Here is a 15,670-nt window from a genome sequence, read left to right as displayed (position 1 = left end):
TTATAATATCTTTTCATGTGACAAAATGGAAGAAATGACACACTGCTACAATGTAAAGTAGTGAGTGTACAGCTTGTATAACGGTGTAAATTTGCTGTCCCCTCAAAATAACTCAACACACAGCCATTAATGTCTAAACTGCTGGCAACAAAAGTGAGTACACCGCTAAGTGAAATCTTCCAAATTGGGCCCAATTAGCCATTTTCCCTCCCTGATGTCGTGTGACTCATTGGTGTTACAAGGTCTCAGGTGTGAATGGGGAGCAGGTATGTTAAATATGCTGTCATCACTCTCACACTCTCAAACTGGTCACTGGAAGTTTAACATGGCACCACACACCATTGACACCATCTGTACCAAATAAGTTTAACTTGGTCTCATCAGGTCTCACCAAGGACATGGTTCCAGTAATCCATGTCCTTAGTCTGCTTGTCTTCAGCAAACTGTTTGCGGGCTTTCTTGTGCATCATCTTTAGAATAGGCTTTCTTCTGGGACAACAGCCATTCAGACCATTTTGATGCAGTGTGTGGCGTATGGTCTGAACACTGACAGGCTGACAGGCTGACCTCTTCAACCTCTGCAGCAATGCTGGCAGCACTCATACATTCTTTTCCCAAAGACAACCTCTGGATACTTCTTTGGTCGACCATGGAGAGGCCTGTTCTGTGTGAAACCTGCCCTGTTAAACCGCTGTATGGTCTTGGCCACCGTGCTGCAGCTCAGGTTCAGGGTCTTGGCAATCTTCTTACAGCCTAGCCCATCTTTATGTAGAGCAACCATTATTATTTTTTGGATCCTCAGTGACAGTGATAAAACATTTAACACAACTGCTTTCCATTAACACCTGAAACTTTGTAACACTAATGAGTTCCATGGCACCGGGGAGGGAAAATGGGTAATTGGGCCCAATTTGGACATTTTCACTTATCCGGTGTACTTGCTTTTGTTGCAAGTGGTTTAGACAATAATGGCTGTGTGTTGAGTTATTTTGAGGGAACAGCAAATGTACACTGTTATACAAGCTGTACACTCACTACTTTACATTGTAGCAAAGTGTAATGTGTAATAATAAAATATTTACAAAAATGTGAGGGGTGTAATCACTTTTGTGAGATAGTGTGTGTGTGTGTTTATATATATATATATATATATATATATATATATATATATATATATATATATATATATATATACTCTGAACATTCAGTAGGAAGACTCAGTTTGCCTTCCATTACCTCATTATTTGTGCCAGTGCTAAGGTCAGCCACAGTGCTAGAAAATGAATTATTATTTTTATCACTGGCTACCTCGGTCACGTGATCTCTTATCAGCTGACACTAAAATGTGAACTGTACCTCTAAAATGAGCAAAATTAAATCATACAAAACATTTTCCAAACTTCCAGATAGCATCTCCAAGTTACATTTGAAACAGTCGTATTCAATTCCATTATTATTCACATGCCCCTCTATGTGTGTAAAACTCTCCTTTACATTGTGCGATATTTTCCACTGTAACTTTATCTTCCTGCTTGTCTTGATTCATGCTGAGTCCCAGTCCCTGCATTGTGTGTTCTGTTTAAGTGGTTAAGTCATGAGAAGAGCTGCTGAGATTGAGATCTTTTATTATTGTAATGCCTTCACGTGATGTTACTCCTTCTACTTGGCAGCCAACTTCCTGGGTCTAGTTACAACGTGTTTTTAGGATCTTCCAAAGAATTTTCATTGTGTTTATCGCTTAGAAGGAAAAAAGTAGCTTAGCAACAGTAATGCAATTATCTGCGGAGACAAAAAGAGAAATGGTGCTATAGTGCTGAGATTTATTATCTCGCCATGGCTGGCTGTTTAGAAAAGGAAACCTCAGCCCTCAATTACAAAAGGGTGTAAAGGACAATACTAGTTTGTCAGCATGTGAAATGATCTACAGTAAAAAAAAAAATTAAAAGTATGTCTCCTGTTTCATAAAAAAAATGTTGTTTTAAAATGTATTAACTAGGCCAGAAGTAAATATTTATTTCCCGTATTATACAGCTATTGCGGAGAATGTAAAAACATTCATATCTGGTCCTGCCCTAAAGTTTGCAATGTTCTATCCATACTACGGTCATACAGGCACTTGCTATATGGACAATTTACTCAGAAGATCTTTTGCCCAACATATCATATCTGTTTAGGAAACTGCAGCACCACAATGGAACCCACCCAGACAAAGGTAGGGCTATGGAGCTCATTGTCGGAATTTAGTCTACAACCCTAGCCCCGAAAGAGAAAAGTTCAAATGCTAAAGCTCCATGATGCATATACTGGTAGGGTAATTTCACATGTAAACTAAAGGTGATTATGAAATGTAAGGCCGTAATAAGAGTCTTTTTTTTCCACTGTTTGCCTCTGTCAAGAAAAAAGATGTCCGTCTTAGGTAATGGGAGGATAATACCAGTTCAGGTTTGGAAATGTTTAACACTAGCCTCCAGTCTCTGTAAATGTGCTCTCTATGGCCAAAGGTTTGTGGACACCTAATCATTACACCTATATGAGCTTGCTAAATATTCCATTCCAAAACTTTAAGCTGTTTCCACTCTTCTAAGAAGACCTGTGTCTATCTGTTGGACAAGAAGACTTGCTTGCAATTGATATTCCATTTAATCCCAAAGGTGTTCAGTAAGGTTGAGGTCAGAGCTCCGTGCAAGCCACTCAAGTTCCATACCAAGCTCATCAAATCAATTCTTTATGGACCTGGATTTGTACACAGGACAATAGTAATTCTGAACAAAAAAGTAATTTCTCAAAAATGTTGCCACAAAGTTGTCTAAAATAACTTTGTATGCGCTAGGGTTGCACGATACTGAATATTTGCACAAGTATCGGTACTCGTGCAAATGCAACGATTACTGAAACCGATACTTTCAGGCTCGGCTCTTTGAGCTGTCAGTGGTTCTCCCCAGTGTTAAAGAAGTCCAGTAATTGGAGATGTCAAAAAAAAAAAAGAGCAGCCGGCAATGTTTATTACCAACATAGCTCAGCCCTGAAACACTAAAATGAAACATTGTTTTTTTATATTTTTGTTTCCTCATCTGCGGATCAAAAGGATTTTCCTCTGTTTAACCCCTTAATAACCCTTAATTTACTCCAATCAGCCTTAATTAACTCCCTATTCTCCTCCATTTAATTGTTTTCCTGCTTTTTTTCTTTTCTTCACGTGTATTTTATAAAAGATAAACAATGAACTTTTTTTTAATTTTTTTTTGCTTTGTTAGTGAATATTTTTACACATATATATTAACATATATTTACACATTTCACATATTGAAAAAGCTCTAAATTTAAAAAAAAAATCTATTTCATTTGTAAATAACTTTTCAATGCTTTGCACCATTGCTGACATCTGAAGTTAAAACAATACAGTTGTGGTAGATATCGGTAAATGGTATCGGCGAGTACTAAAAAAAAAAAGTATCGGTACTTGTACTCATTGTAAAAAAAATTTTTTATCAGTGCAGCCCTAGCATTTACAGTACTCATCACTGGAAAGATCTCAATGCAATAATTTGTAGGGGTGTCCACATTCTTTTGGCTATATAGGTAGGTGTGATGCTTGTGTCCACAAACATTTGGCCTTAAAGTACGGTATATATTGCAAGGTTCTAATATCAGGTAATGTATAATGCCAAGACCACTTCTTATAAATTTATAAATACTTTTTCATGGCACTGTTTATGTGAATGGAGCCTGAATGTGCACATTAATGTTTTCATATTTAACTTCATATCATCATGGGAATTACATACTCCGGCAAGAAAACAATCAAGCAGTCTTCATAATTCAACAAAATGGTTTTCCATAACAACAATCAGTCAGGTTCCTGAGCAAGTTTGGTCCTGTCAGTGACTGCGTTTCTTAAGATATTGGACACTTTAAATAGTTAATCTCTCTGTAAACTTAGTTCTGTGAACAATCAGTCATCAAATTTTAAATTTCCAGACATATAGGCCATTGTTAATGAAGTTTGCCCTAACGTGGAATTATGTCAGGGGTTACTGCATCCTGGCTTGTTCCATAGTAATACATGTACCTCCTTAATGTGACAGACATCCTAAAATACAAAAAGTTGAAACTAATCTCAAGACAAAACATAAAAATGAATAGTCCATTTTTAAGATCAAATAACTAAACTTACATTATTTACCTCCCACTTTTTATTTTTTTTTTGTCCACTTTTATGTCCTCAGGCTGATACTTTCATGTCCTCAGGCTGATAGCCAGCATCATTTAACCCACATTCTTAAACAACTACCCTTCAGGTACTTACACTGCTTGTATTTAAGAAATGCATTTAATTATGTTTTTATGATTACTGAGATGAATTAATTTGTGTCTTTTACACCTGACTAGAGTGCAGCTTTTATGTTTTGTAAAAGGTACTTAGAAAACTCTAAAGTTGCGTGTGGTTTTCATTAAAGCGGCATTCCATCCACTTTTGAGAGGTGGTCTTAAATGAAAGACCGCCTCTCTACCCCTCATTTTTGGCTAGTTAGTCCGTGCCACTCGCGCATACGCATGGGCAATGGGTAGTGAAGCCACAAGGCTCCACTGACGATTTCCCTTAATTAAAACTGTGGTGCCTGCACCCAATCCAATAGATGGATCAGCCTGGGGGGGGGGGGGGGGGGGGGGGGGGGGGCATCGCTGACTCCCTGGACAGGTAATGTCCTTATTAAAAGTCAGCAGGTACACTGTAGCTGCTGACTTTAAAAAACACTGGTACACTGCTTTAATATACAAGATTGATGTTCCTTATGATCATTCTTACCATAAGAAAAAAAGAATGGAATGTGATGAAACCATCACAAGTTTGTCTGTAAATTAGCAGCTTTTGGTGCCAGCATTTTGCCATGGTGCGGCATTCTTTTGGTCCTTACGACTGATTTTGCTAGATGAAGGTAGAGATTAGGTTACCCAAGGGTCCAGTCAGACCAGATGTGATGGGACTTCGTTGGGCAGCTATTCCAGCGAAGTAATGAAAGAGCAACACCGCTCCAGGTGATATAGTCCCCTCTCTGAAAGGCAGGTACTGGTCCAATCCACAGTCTGAGCATATCAAGCAATTATTAAATAAATAATTATGTAATAAAGCTCATTGTTCTGTGAAGTTGGGAGTGCAGTCACCCTTCCTTGCATACTTTGCTTATTTCAGCACAGTCCACACCACACCTCCACTGAACGACACAAATGCAAAAAAGTGCAAAATGCCTTGTGTTCATTGTGGTTGGTTCACACCACTGCATTGAGGTGGTGCGCACTGAAAAAAGTATTACGTGCAGGTAACTGCATGCCAGCCAATTAGAATTATATGAAATGTCACTGATTGCATTGCAACGCAGCGGCTCGTGTGGACAAGACCTTAGTGTTAGTGTCAGGGTTTAGGGGGTGTGCATTAACCATTTGCTCACGCCGATATAGGTCGGCGAAATGGCACAGGTGCGAAAAACCACATACCCGTACATCACTCTGTCATCAGCGGCTAGCGGGCACACGCTGCAGGAGCATGTCCACCGGTGGCCCGCGATCGTGGCACGGAGAGGCAGAACGGGGAGATGCCTATGTACACAAGCCATTTCCCTGTTCTGCCTAGCAACATGACAGTGATCTATTGATCCCAGTGATCTCTGTCATGTTCTAGTGAGCCCATCCCCCTACAGTTAGAACACACTGAGGAAACACATTTAACCCCTTGATCGCCCCCTAGTGTTTAACCCCTTGCCTGCCGGTGACATTTACACAGTAATCAATGCATTTTTATAGCACGGATCGCTGTATAAGTATCAATGGTCCCATAATGGTGTCAAAAGTGTCCGATCTGTCCGCCGCATTGCTGCAGTCACAATAAAAATCGCAGACCGCTGCCATTACTAATAAAATTGTTTATAGCTCAAAAAATAAAAACCGCAGAGGTGACCAAATACCACCAAAAGAAAGCTCTATTTGTTGGGAAAAGACTTCAATTTTGTTTGGGTACAAGGTCGCATGACTGCGCAATTGTCAGTTAAAACAACGCAGTGCCGTATAGTAAAAAAGGGCTTGGACATGAAAGGGTTAAATCCTTTCTGGGGCTGAAGTGGTTAAAGGATCACCTTTTGTAACATTTTACACCCATATTCAAGTTGTAACATGTTACAAATGCACCGGATGCCACATCCCCCCCCCCCCCCAATCCCCCATTTTGGCAGCGAGCAGGCGACCTTCTCTGCGGCTCACTGCCACAATCTAAAGGAAACTGTTCTGTGAATAAATGGACTGCAACTACCGACAGCCTTTGTGGCTATTGGCTTATAGTTCTCAGTGAACTACCATGGTGCTGTAAAGCACTGTGGTAGTTAATTGATCCTTCCTTTCAGTGTGAAACTGCCTGCTCGTACGATGTATAAGCAAACAGCTTACACTGGCAGTCTGCAGGAGACCTGCATGGCACCAGCGATCTGCTGATCGCTGGTGCAATGCTTTCCAGGCTCCTAAAACAAAAAATAGTAAATTTCAATATTTTTTTTTACCTGCGAAAAATTTGCATTTATTATTTTTTGTGAAGGTGAACTTATCCTTTAAGGCTTATTTAAGGGATATAAGTTTTACAGTTAGAGTGTTAGCTTAAATCAGGCCGTGCATTGGATATATTTTTTCATGGTAAAGTGGAACTACACTGCAAAAAAATTTGGCATGCTCCAAAGAGCTCTTGCACCCCACTCTAATGCTGTAATGTCTATACTCTCCCTCATCATGCCATCGGCACCGCTTCCATCTTCTTTCAGTCTTCTTCCAGGTTTGGAGTCCTTGGCTGGCTTGATTTTCCAGTCCTGGATGACATAAATTCCACACAATAGAAGGCATGATATTTGTTGATGTTATTTATGGCGGAGGCATCATATCTGTCATCAGATTGCTATCTGTCAGCTTGTTTTTGAAAATGTACTTCAGGTATGTCAAGTCAATTTTTTTTTGTTTCGTTTTGGATAGTGTGAAGGGGTTAGAACCCCAGTCTGTTGTATCCTGCTATCTAAAAAGGATATTTCTTAGTCATAAAGTACAGAGCACAGGAACTTTAGTCTTTAACCGTGTGTTAAAGAGGAAGTAAACCCTGATGGGTTTACTTCCTCTTTGATTCCCTGCAAAGGTAAAGCATAATGGACTACTATGCATCGCATAGTAGTCCATTATGTGTCACTTACCTGACACAGGAGCCAGCGAAGTCACCGCTGTCCCCTGTAGTTCCGAGCATCCATCTTCTTGGTGGGTCTCGCTGCTCCGGCGCTGTGATTCGCCAGAGCCGCGATGACGTCACTCCCACGCATGGGAGCCGACACTCGCTGCATTTTGCCGCAATCGGTGGCTTGCCCAGTGCGCCTGTGCGCCGCTGTCTGCGGCACATGCTCCGTAGACAGCGGTGGCTGTCTTCGGGTAAATATCTCCTAAACTGTATAGGTTTAGGAGATATTTCTTGGACCTACAGGTAAGCCTTAATCTAGGCTTACCTGTAGGTCAAAGTGGTTTGTAAGGGTTTACAACCACTTTAATAGTATTTACCATCAGATGATTGGACACTGCCAAAAAAAAAAACCTGCAGGGACAGCCCCCTATATTACTACTTCTACTCCCAGCTAGCATTAGTTTTTGCTAATGTCCATAGGTGATTTGGCAGTAATGCACATTATGGGTCTGTCCTCCATCCACATCCCAGAACTGGAAAATTGCCAGGTGAACCTTTCCAGTTAATATTGGGGGACTGTGCTCTCTATCCTCTCTATGCCCTTTGTTATAGGTAGGGGAAGTCTGAAATGGATCTTCTGGCATCCAGAATCAACAACAAACTGGAGAGGTTTGTCACCAGGTCCAGGGACACTTGAGCCTTCACAGTGGATGCTGTGGTGACTCTGAGGAATAAGCTACATTTGATTTACAGTATGCTTTTCTATTCCTCCAGCTTTTTCCTAGCCTGCTGCGCAGGATCAGGATGGAGGGAATGCCGGTGGTTCTCATTGCACCAAACTACATCAGGAGGATGTGGTACTCTAACACACTTAGACACCTGGCAGACGCTCCATTGGCCTTTCAGTCTGTCCCCGGGTCTGTCCTCCCTCCTGCTGTTGGCTGTGGAAGCTCAGGTTCTATGGGACAGGGGTATATTGTATTCAGTCATCCCTACTTTTATCAAAGCTAGGAAGTCAACTTTTTGAAACGTCTAAAATAATTTCATCCTAGGAAATACTCAGTGGGATGTGTCCTGTCTTTCCAACCTAATCTAGATCAGTATCTGGTCTTCAAAGGGCGGTTTGGGGGCTTGGTCATTCTGTGTAAGGAACTGCTGACTTGGTTAAGGTCTTTGTGTAAGGTGTCTTAGACCCCATACACACTATTAGATTTTCTGAAGATTTTTACCAAAACCATGTAGTGCAAGGGCCTGCCTGATTGCATACAAATTGAAACTCTTAAGGTTTGACCTCATATATGAGTTTGGTAAATCTGAAGACAAAAATCAGCAGAAAATCTAATAGTGTGTATGGGGTCTTACACATTACCACCCCCCCCCCCCCAATACCCTCCCCTGTGACTCCAGGAGACCTAAACCTGGTTCTTTTCGGCCTTTCACAGGCTACCAGTCGCAAGTTAGTCTTTCTCATTGCTATCACCTGTGTGTGAAGGGTCTCTGAGCCTTATCCTGTAAGAGCCTTTTCATGTTTTGCATAAAGATTAGAGATGAGCTCAGGCGTGTTCACGTGGTCCACGTTCAGCGCCCGCCAGGAAGTTGGCGCAGCGCTAATCACAGGCAGTGAGACATTGCCTGATCTCTGCAGCTGCGCATCTGGGCAATGTCTCACTGCCTGCGATTAGTGCAGTGCTGCGCCAACTTCCTGGCGGGCTCTGCACGTGGACCATGCGAACACGCCTGCGCTCATCCTTAATAAAGATAAGATAATGCTAAGGCCAAGAGCCTCAAAGGTGGTTTCCTTCCACCTCCTCAACCAAGACATTGTCCTTCCCTCTTTTTATGCCCTCCTCTAAAGCAAGCCAAGGATATTTCGCTCTACAACTTTAATGTGGCACGCACTGTGAGTCTACCTCTCAGCTACAGCCTCTTTTGGGAAACCAGATTGCCTCTTTGTACTTCCCAAGGGTCCCCGCTAGGGGCTCCCTGCTTCTTACTCTACCATTCCAAGGTGGATAAGACAAGTTACTATTGAAGCCTATGGTGTAAAGCAGTGGTCTCCAAATTGCAGCCCTTTGCTTGCCTTTTTCTGGCCCTTTCCTCGTATTGATGCAAGGCATAATTCCTCCTACTGACTTTTTTCCTCCTTTCTTCCACTGACACCAATAATGGGGCACTATTCTTTCCACAGAAGCCAAATATTGGGCCTATTGCTTTCACTGACACTAACAATGGGGCACTATTCTTTTCACTAACACCAATGATGAGGCCCTATCCCTCTCACTGACGATGGAGCACTATTCCTTTCCACTGACACCAACTAATGAATACTATTCATCCTACTGACCACAAGCGCTGTGTAATGATTTTACTTTCACTGACCACCAAGCCCAAGGCATTTTCTACTCCCACTGGCCTTATTCCGGCTCTCCTAAAGCCTGAAGGATGATAAACTGGCCCTTTGTTTAGAAAGTTTGGAGATCCCTGGTCTTACCAGATCAATTTGTGCTTTATGAGCTTTTTAGGATCAGGCATTTGTTTCTCAGATTTGCAAGGCTGCCTCCTGGTCTTCTGTTTGCATGTATAAGTATTACTAGGTGGATGTTCATGCCGCCTCTGGTACCATTTTTGAGCATAAGGTGATACAAGGTGAGTCTTTTGAGCCCTTCTTTACCTGTTTTGTCATGTGGACCTGTTGGCGTTTGTTGCTGTGTTGCGTACCCCTTCATTGGATTGCTTTTAGACATTCCGTTTCATTCAATTTTTTAGAATTTTGTTCAAACAAAAAGAGCTTTCTTTTGGTGGTATTTAATCACGGCTGGGTTTTTATTTGCTCAACAAATAAAAAAAGGCAAAAACATTTTGGAAAAAAAAGTGTTTTGTTACTGTTATAAAATTTTGTAAATAAGTACATTTTCTCCTTTACTGACGGGCACTGATAAGGTGGCACTGATGGGCATGGGTAAGCGGCACTGATGGGCACTAAAAGGCTCCACTGATGGGTACCTATGGGTGGCATGGATGGGCACTGATTGGTGGGCACTGATGGACACATGGGTGGCACTGATGGATACTGATAGATGGCACTGATGGGCATCACTGATAGGGAGACATCTGGCAGGCATTGGTCACTGACTGGCACCATTTGTGGGCACTGGCGTATTTTGGGCACTGACTGTCATCCCTGGTGGTCATAGGTGGCATACCTGGTCATCCATCTGTTGTGTGCTATCCCTGGTGGTCCTGGTGGCATCCCTGGTGGTCCAGTGTGGGCATCCGTGAGGGGCCTGTGCTAATAATCAGTACAGACCCCCCCCTGTCAGGAGAGCCACTGATCAGCTGCTCTCCTCTACTCGCGTCTGTCAAATGCGAGTGAGGAAAAGCGATACACGGCTTTTCCTGTTTACACTGTGATCAACCGTGATTGGACACAGCTGATCACAGCACCGCCGATCACTGCGTGCCCACAGTGGTTAAAGTGGTTGCATAGCCTAAAGGTTTTTTTTAACTTAATGCATTCTATGCATTAAGGTGAAAAACCTTCTGTGTTACAGGAAGGAAATGTCTTCCTATGGTGGCACTTGCAGAAGAGGAGGAGCCATGGGAGCGTCGGTGGAGGGACCCCAGAAGAAAGGGATCGGGACTGCTCTGTGCAGAACCATTACACAAAGCATGTAAGTATAACATAGTTCTTATTATTTTTTGATTTTTTTTTAAAGAACCTTTACTATCACTTTAGAAACAGATTTTACTGGTAAGCCAATAACCCTTTCTTTTCCTGTGTGCAGCAATGTAGCCATCAGAAGGGAAATGGGTTGCCTAAAGTAGACCTTCATGTTGAGTCTTGCCACTTCATGTTACAAAATGTTTTTATATTTTTTCGGTCAGCAAGCTTTTACAGTTATATTTTGGTATGTATACTTGGGGCTGTACTAATTACATTAAAATTTCATTCAAAAGAATTACTGATTTTTTTTTTTTGATTTTTTTTTTTTACATTTAAATATTTATTCTTAAATAAAATGTAGAAAATAAAAATATATGTATCCAAATCTGCACTCAAATTAAAGCTCTGTCTGTCCCAATAAAGAAATGTATGATATGTGAGTGTAGACTAGAAAACCCAAAAGAGATAAGTGTGGAACTGAGACATCCAGAATAAAAACAAATACTCTGGCACTTAAGGGTGTTGTAGGGAAAAAAGGCCAGAGAACTCTTGTGGTAAATGAAAATGATAGTTTTATCATTTAAAGAGTAGCTCCACTCTCCTGGGAAAAAAAGTTGTCACTGGTAGATGGCAGCAGATTTATATCAAGAATGTCTTGGTACGTTTTTCCAATAATCCTTCCTTTAATGATATGAAGTTTACCAGTACCATATGCTGAAAAACAGGTCTACACCATGATGTTCCCACCTCCAAACTTCACTGTTGATATGGTGTTTTTGGGGTGATGTGCAGTGCCAATTGACCTCTAAACGTTTGTATTATGGCATCCAAAGAGTTAAACTTTGGTCTCATCTGACCAGACTATACTCTCCAGTATTTCACAGGTTTGTCTAAATGTTGTGCAGCAAACTTTTTAAACAAGCTTCAATATGCTTTTTCTTCAGCAATGGAGAATTGCGCGGCGAGTTTGCATACAAGTCATGGCGGTTGAGTGCATTACTTATTGTTTTCTTTGAAACAATTGTACCTGCTAATTACAGGTCTTTCTGAAGCTCTTCACAAGTGGTCCTTGGCTCTTGACCAACTCTTCTGATAATTCTTTTCACTCCTCTGTCAGATATTTTGCGAGGTACACCTGGTCATGGCCGGTTAATGATGAAATGATGATCTTTCCACTTCCAGATTATGGTCCCAACAGTGCTCACTGTAAACATTCAGTTAGAAATTCTACTGTAACCAATGCCATCAGTATATTTTTGCAACAGTAAGGTTGCAAAGGGCTTGAGAGACATCTTTGCTTTTACCCATCATGTGGTGTTTTTTGTGTAACAGTTTGGTAATGAGTAATCAGTTGAAACTGATTTAGCTGATATTATTTTGCAATGACAGGGGGCAGGATTTCTTTATAATTATTGATATATTTCAGCTGGTGTCTTGGCTTTCCATGCCTTTTTGCACCTTCATTTCTTCATGCCTTTCCTTTTTGGTCTGCAGCACTATAATTTTCTGTAAAATTCAAAGCAATATGGCTACCTGGAGACATTCTGTACACTGCTAGTGTGATTGGTGCACTAATTTTCCCAGAAATGTGCACTAAGATACAAGACAGGGCATCCAAACAAAAGTGTAGTTACTCTTTAAAGGTTTCATAAATGTGCAATATAACTAGTAGGTTTTATGGTCTTCATTTCTGAATTATGACGAAAGCTCTCTGATGATTGTGCAACTACACCCAGAATTAAGAGGAACGTCTCATAGTCTTCCCACATGGCAACATTCCTGTGCATCTGATCATCTTTATAGTGAAAGTCCTGCACATGTGTTGTCTGTCAGACATAAATTCATGCAGATGATAAATATTGTAATATCATACTCAGATAAATACCACTCTTCAAAGGGGAACACACCCTATGGCCTCATGTGCTGTAGTGCAAACATGTTTAATATGTATTAATAGAACAATGACATATAAGAAAGGCAAAGCTGCCTCTGGTTATATGGAAATTATTATGGCTCATCGCAATCCAGATCTTCCAGATTTCGGTTTGTCCTTTAATGCATTGGTACTATCTTTTATTCTCTATGCCTATCATTACTAGGTTATGTACATCCTCTCAGAGCTTTGTGAGAGTATCTTCTATATAAACATTTCTCACATGAGTCATCTTGGAAGGCTCCCATGTAAATAATATTGTTTGCTGTGATTCATGTAATTCTTACTATATTTTAAGGATATGCAGAACGTAGATTTTACGATTCAGTAGCAGACAGAATACATTTACAATGATGTTTCCAATTACCAAACTGAATCCAAACCATGAGCGACACTTTGGGAGTTTCTCCAGTTTTGGGACAAGGCGCTTTTTAAATATTCTGCATGTTTAACATTTATGTGGTGCCCCCTTTCTTAGTGCCCTGGCAGCAGATTGGAAATAAAAGGCAGTCAGGGCATAAGTCTTACCTGTCTGCATTAATGAAAATATCAAGCAGTTTACCATGGTGAGAGAAGCCACAGGTTTGCTTTAAAATATATGTAAACCTTAAAAGAATGATATTTAAATTTGATAAAGCGCTGTATATCAGTTTGAAGGGTTAAGCAACTCCCATCACTTAAAGTGGTTGTAAACCCTTACATACCACGTTCACCTACAGGTATGCCTATAATAAGGCTTACCTGTAGGTACTGGAAATATCTTTACCATATACGCTTGCGCCGACATCATCTGCGCATGCGCACTGAGGAAAGGGCTCAATCGTCCTTTTTCTACAGCGCCTGTGCTGTTCCGTGACCATCGGCTCCCGCGCACATGCACGGTTGTGACGTCACTAGACTCCAGCCAATCAGAGAGTTCACAGCCACCAAAAGGAAGAGGGGTGAAGATGGACACGAAAGAAAAGGTGGTAGGTTGCGCTACGGAGTCTATATATAAGTAGATAGGTAAAAGCAGCCTCTATTAATATCCACCTGGTGGGGTGGAGAACATTAGAAGGGGGTTGCTGTGAATAGATCTGGCGCTATACCTATGTATTATCAAATAATATATCACCGGGGACTTATTTGTCCGAAGTGTTCAGCATAAAAGTGGGTGGTGTTCAAAAATGAAATTGGTGGTGTTGGTGTGTCAATAAATAAATTGAAAATCTAAAAAGTGTTAAACCAGCCCAATTATAGAAGGAATGAAAGTGTGCAGTATACTGCCACTTTGTGTAGCACTAGTGAAAAATGAAAATTAATACGAAAAATTTAATTAAAAATAGTTTCCACAACAATAAATATTTTCCAGCGTGCTGGCTATATGAGTGAAAAAAACAAAAAGATTATAATCCTCAAAAGATTGTGACCAATGCTGGTACATAGAATATATAAAGTGCTAGTGCTATTATATTACTAATACATTAGTGACAATAGAGTATAAAACCAGGACTGACTGTGCTGTTTTCAAAAAGTGCACTGATGTGACAGTGAAGTATATACAAAAATTCATGCAGCAAGTAAATAATACAATAAATAGGTGATAAATATCAATGCATCAAGTGAAACATGCCAAAAATTTTTTTTAAAATATTAAAAAATAATAAAAAATAAAAATAAAAATAAAAATAAAAAAATATAAAAATAAAAATAAATATAAAAATAAAAATAAAAAAGTCTCTGGTGAAATAAGATTGATTGGATTGTCCCGTGAATAGGGAGGGGGGTGTGATAAATTCAGATTCTATTCTTCATGCATTGTGGACACTTCTAGGTTGTACTCTCACCGGAAAAAATACCCCATCCGGGGTGGATCAGCCTTCACAATATTAGCTATTGTGTCGCTCTCTGGCTTGCTTCTGGTAAATGGTTGGGGATCCCTCGTTATTTCCAGGTGGAGTGTGCCACAGTATATATGTTAAAAAAGAGGACCATCCATAGTGTGATACCGTATATAAAACAGTTTTATTGACAAAGATTAAAACTACTTACAAATTGTCAGTAGGATTAATAGCGGTATGGTTTGGTTGTCTTTATTGCTGAAAAGCAGCTACGAGCGTTCCGTTCGGCTTCCCCGCCGTCTGTGTTTGAAGGTGTATGTCGATTAGGCCACGCCTAATTAGATTTTCAATTTATTTATTGACACACCAACACCACCAATTTCATTTTTGAACACCACCCACTTTTATGCTGAACACTTCGGACAAATAAGTCCCCGGTGATATATTATTTGATAATACATAGGTATAGCGCCAGATCTATTCACAGCAACCCCCTTCTAATGAAGATGGACACGGCCACCAGCGGGGACATTGCAGGCTTCGTTTGCAGGTAAGTGCCACATAATGGGCTTGTATGCATACTAGCCCATTATTCTTTTACTTTGCAGGGAACAAAAGCAGAAGTAAAACCCATCATGGTCTACTTCCTCTTTAACCCTAAAGACGGGGGGTCACGGCACTCTGCATATATAGTGTTCTGGTGTAGAGTGGCACTGAACGTCATCACATCAGCATCGCTCTCTGCACCAGTAAGGACCGCCAAGCCCAGAGAAGAGGAAAAGAACCTTGTTGTATCAAGTAATCAGCCTGAAGGCTTCAGGAAGAAGTAAAATAGAACTTTTAAAAAAAGCTTAGAAAACCTGCAGTGGAACCTTTCGGGAAGAGAAGGGGGTGGCTGTTAGGAAAAGTATGAAGCCCAGAGATGAACTTTAAAATTAACATTTTTGGTGCAAATTTAGATGTTAAGGGCTTATTTTAGGGTTGGGGATCATTAACACCAGATAGAATCAATATATTTTTTCAAGGCATTATGAATGCATATGCAAGAAAATTTTTTA

The 15,670-nt window shown here is 40.6% G+C and overlaps 1 protein-coding gene across 4 annotated transcripts in view; it reads left to right on the top strand.

Moving 5' to 3' along the window:
- ATG7 (autophagy related 7) overlaps positions 1-15,670 on the top strand; it is a 423,049-nt gene that overhangs the window by 229,836 nt on the left and 177,543 nt on the right. The window lies entirely within an intron of this gene.

This window comes from Lithobates pipiens, unplaced genomic scaffold (assembly GCF_037356315.1).
Source record: "Lithobates pipiens isolate NorthernLeopardFrog02 unplaced genomic scaffold, aLitPip1_a1.2 Scaffold_23, whole genome shotgun sequence".
Classification (NCBI taxonomy): Eukaryota; Metazoa; Chordata; class Amphibia; order Anura; family Ranidae; genus Lithobates; species Lithobates pipiens.
Note: the sequence above shows the minus strand (reverse complement) of the source record. Positions and strands in the feature narration are given on the sequence as shown.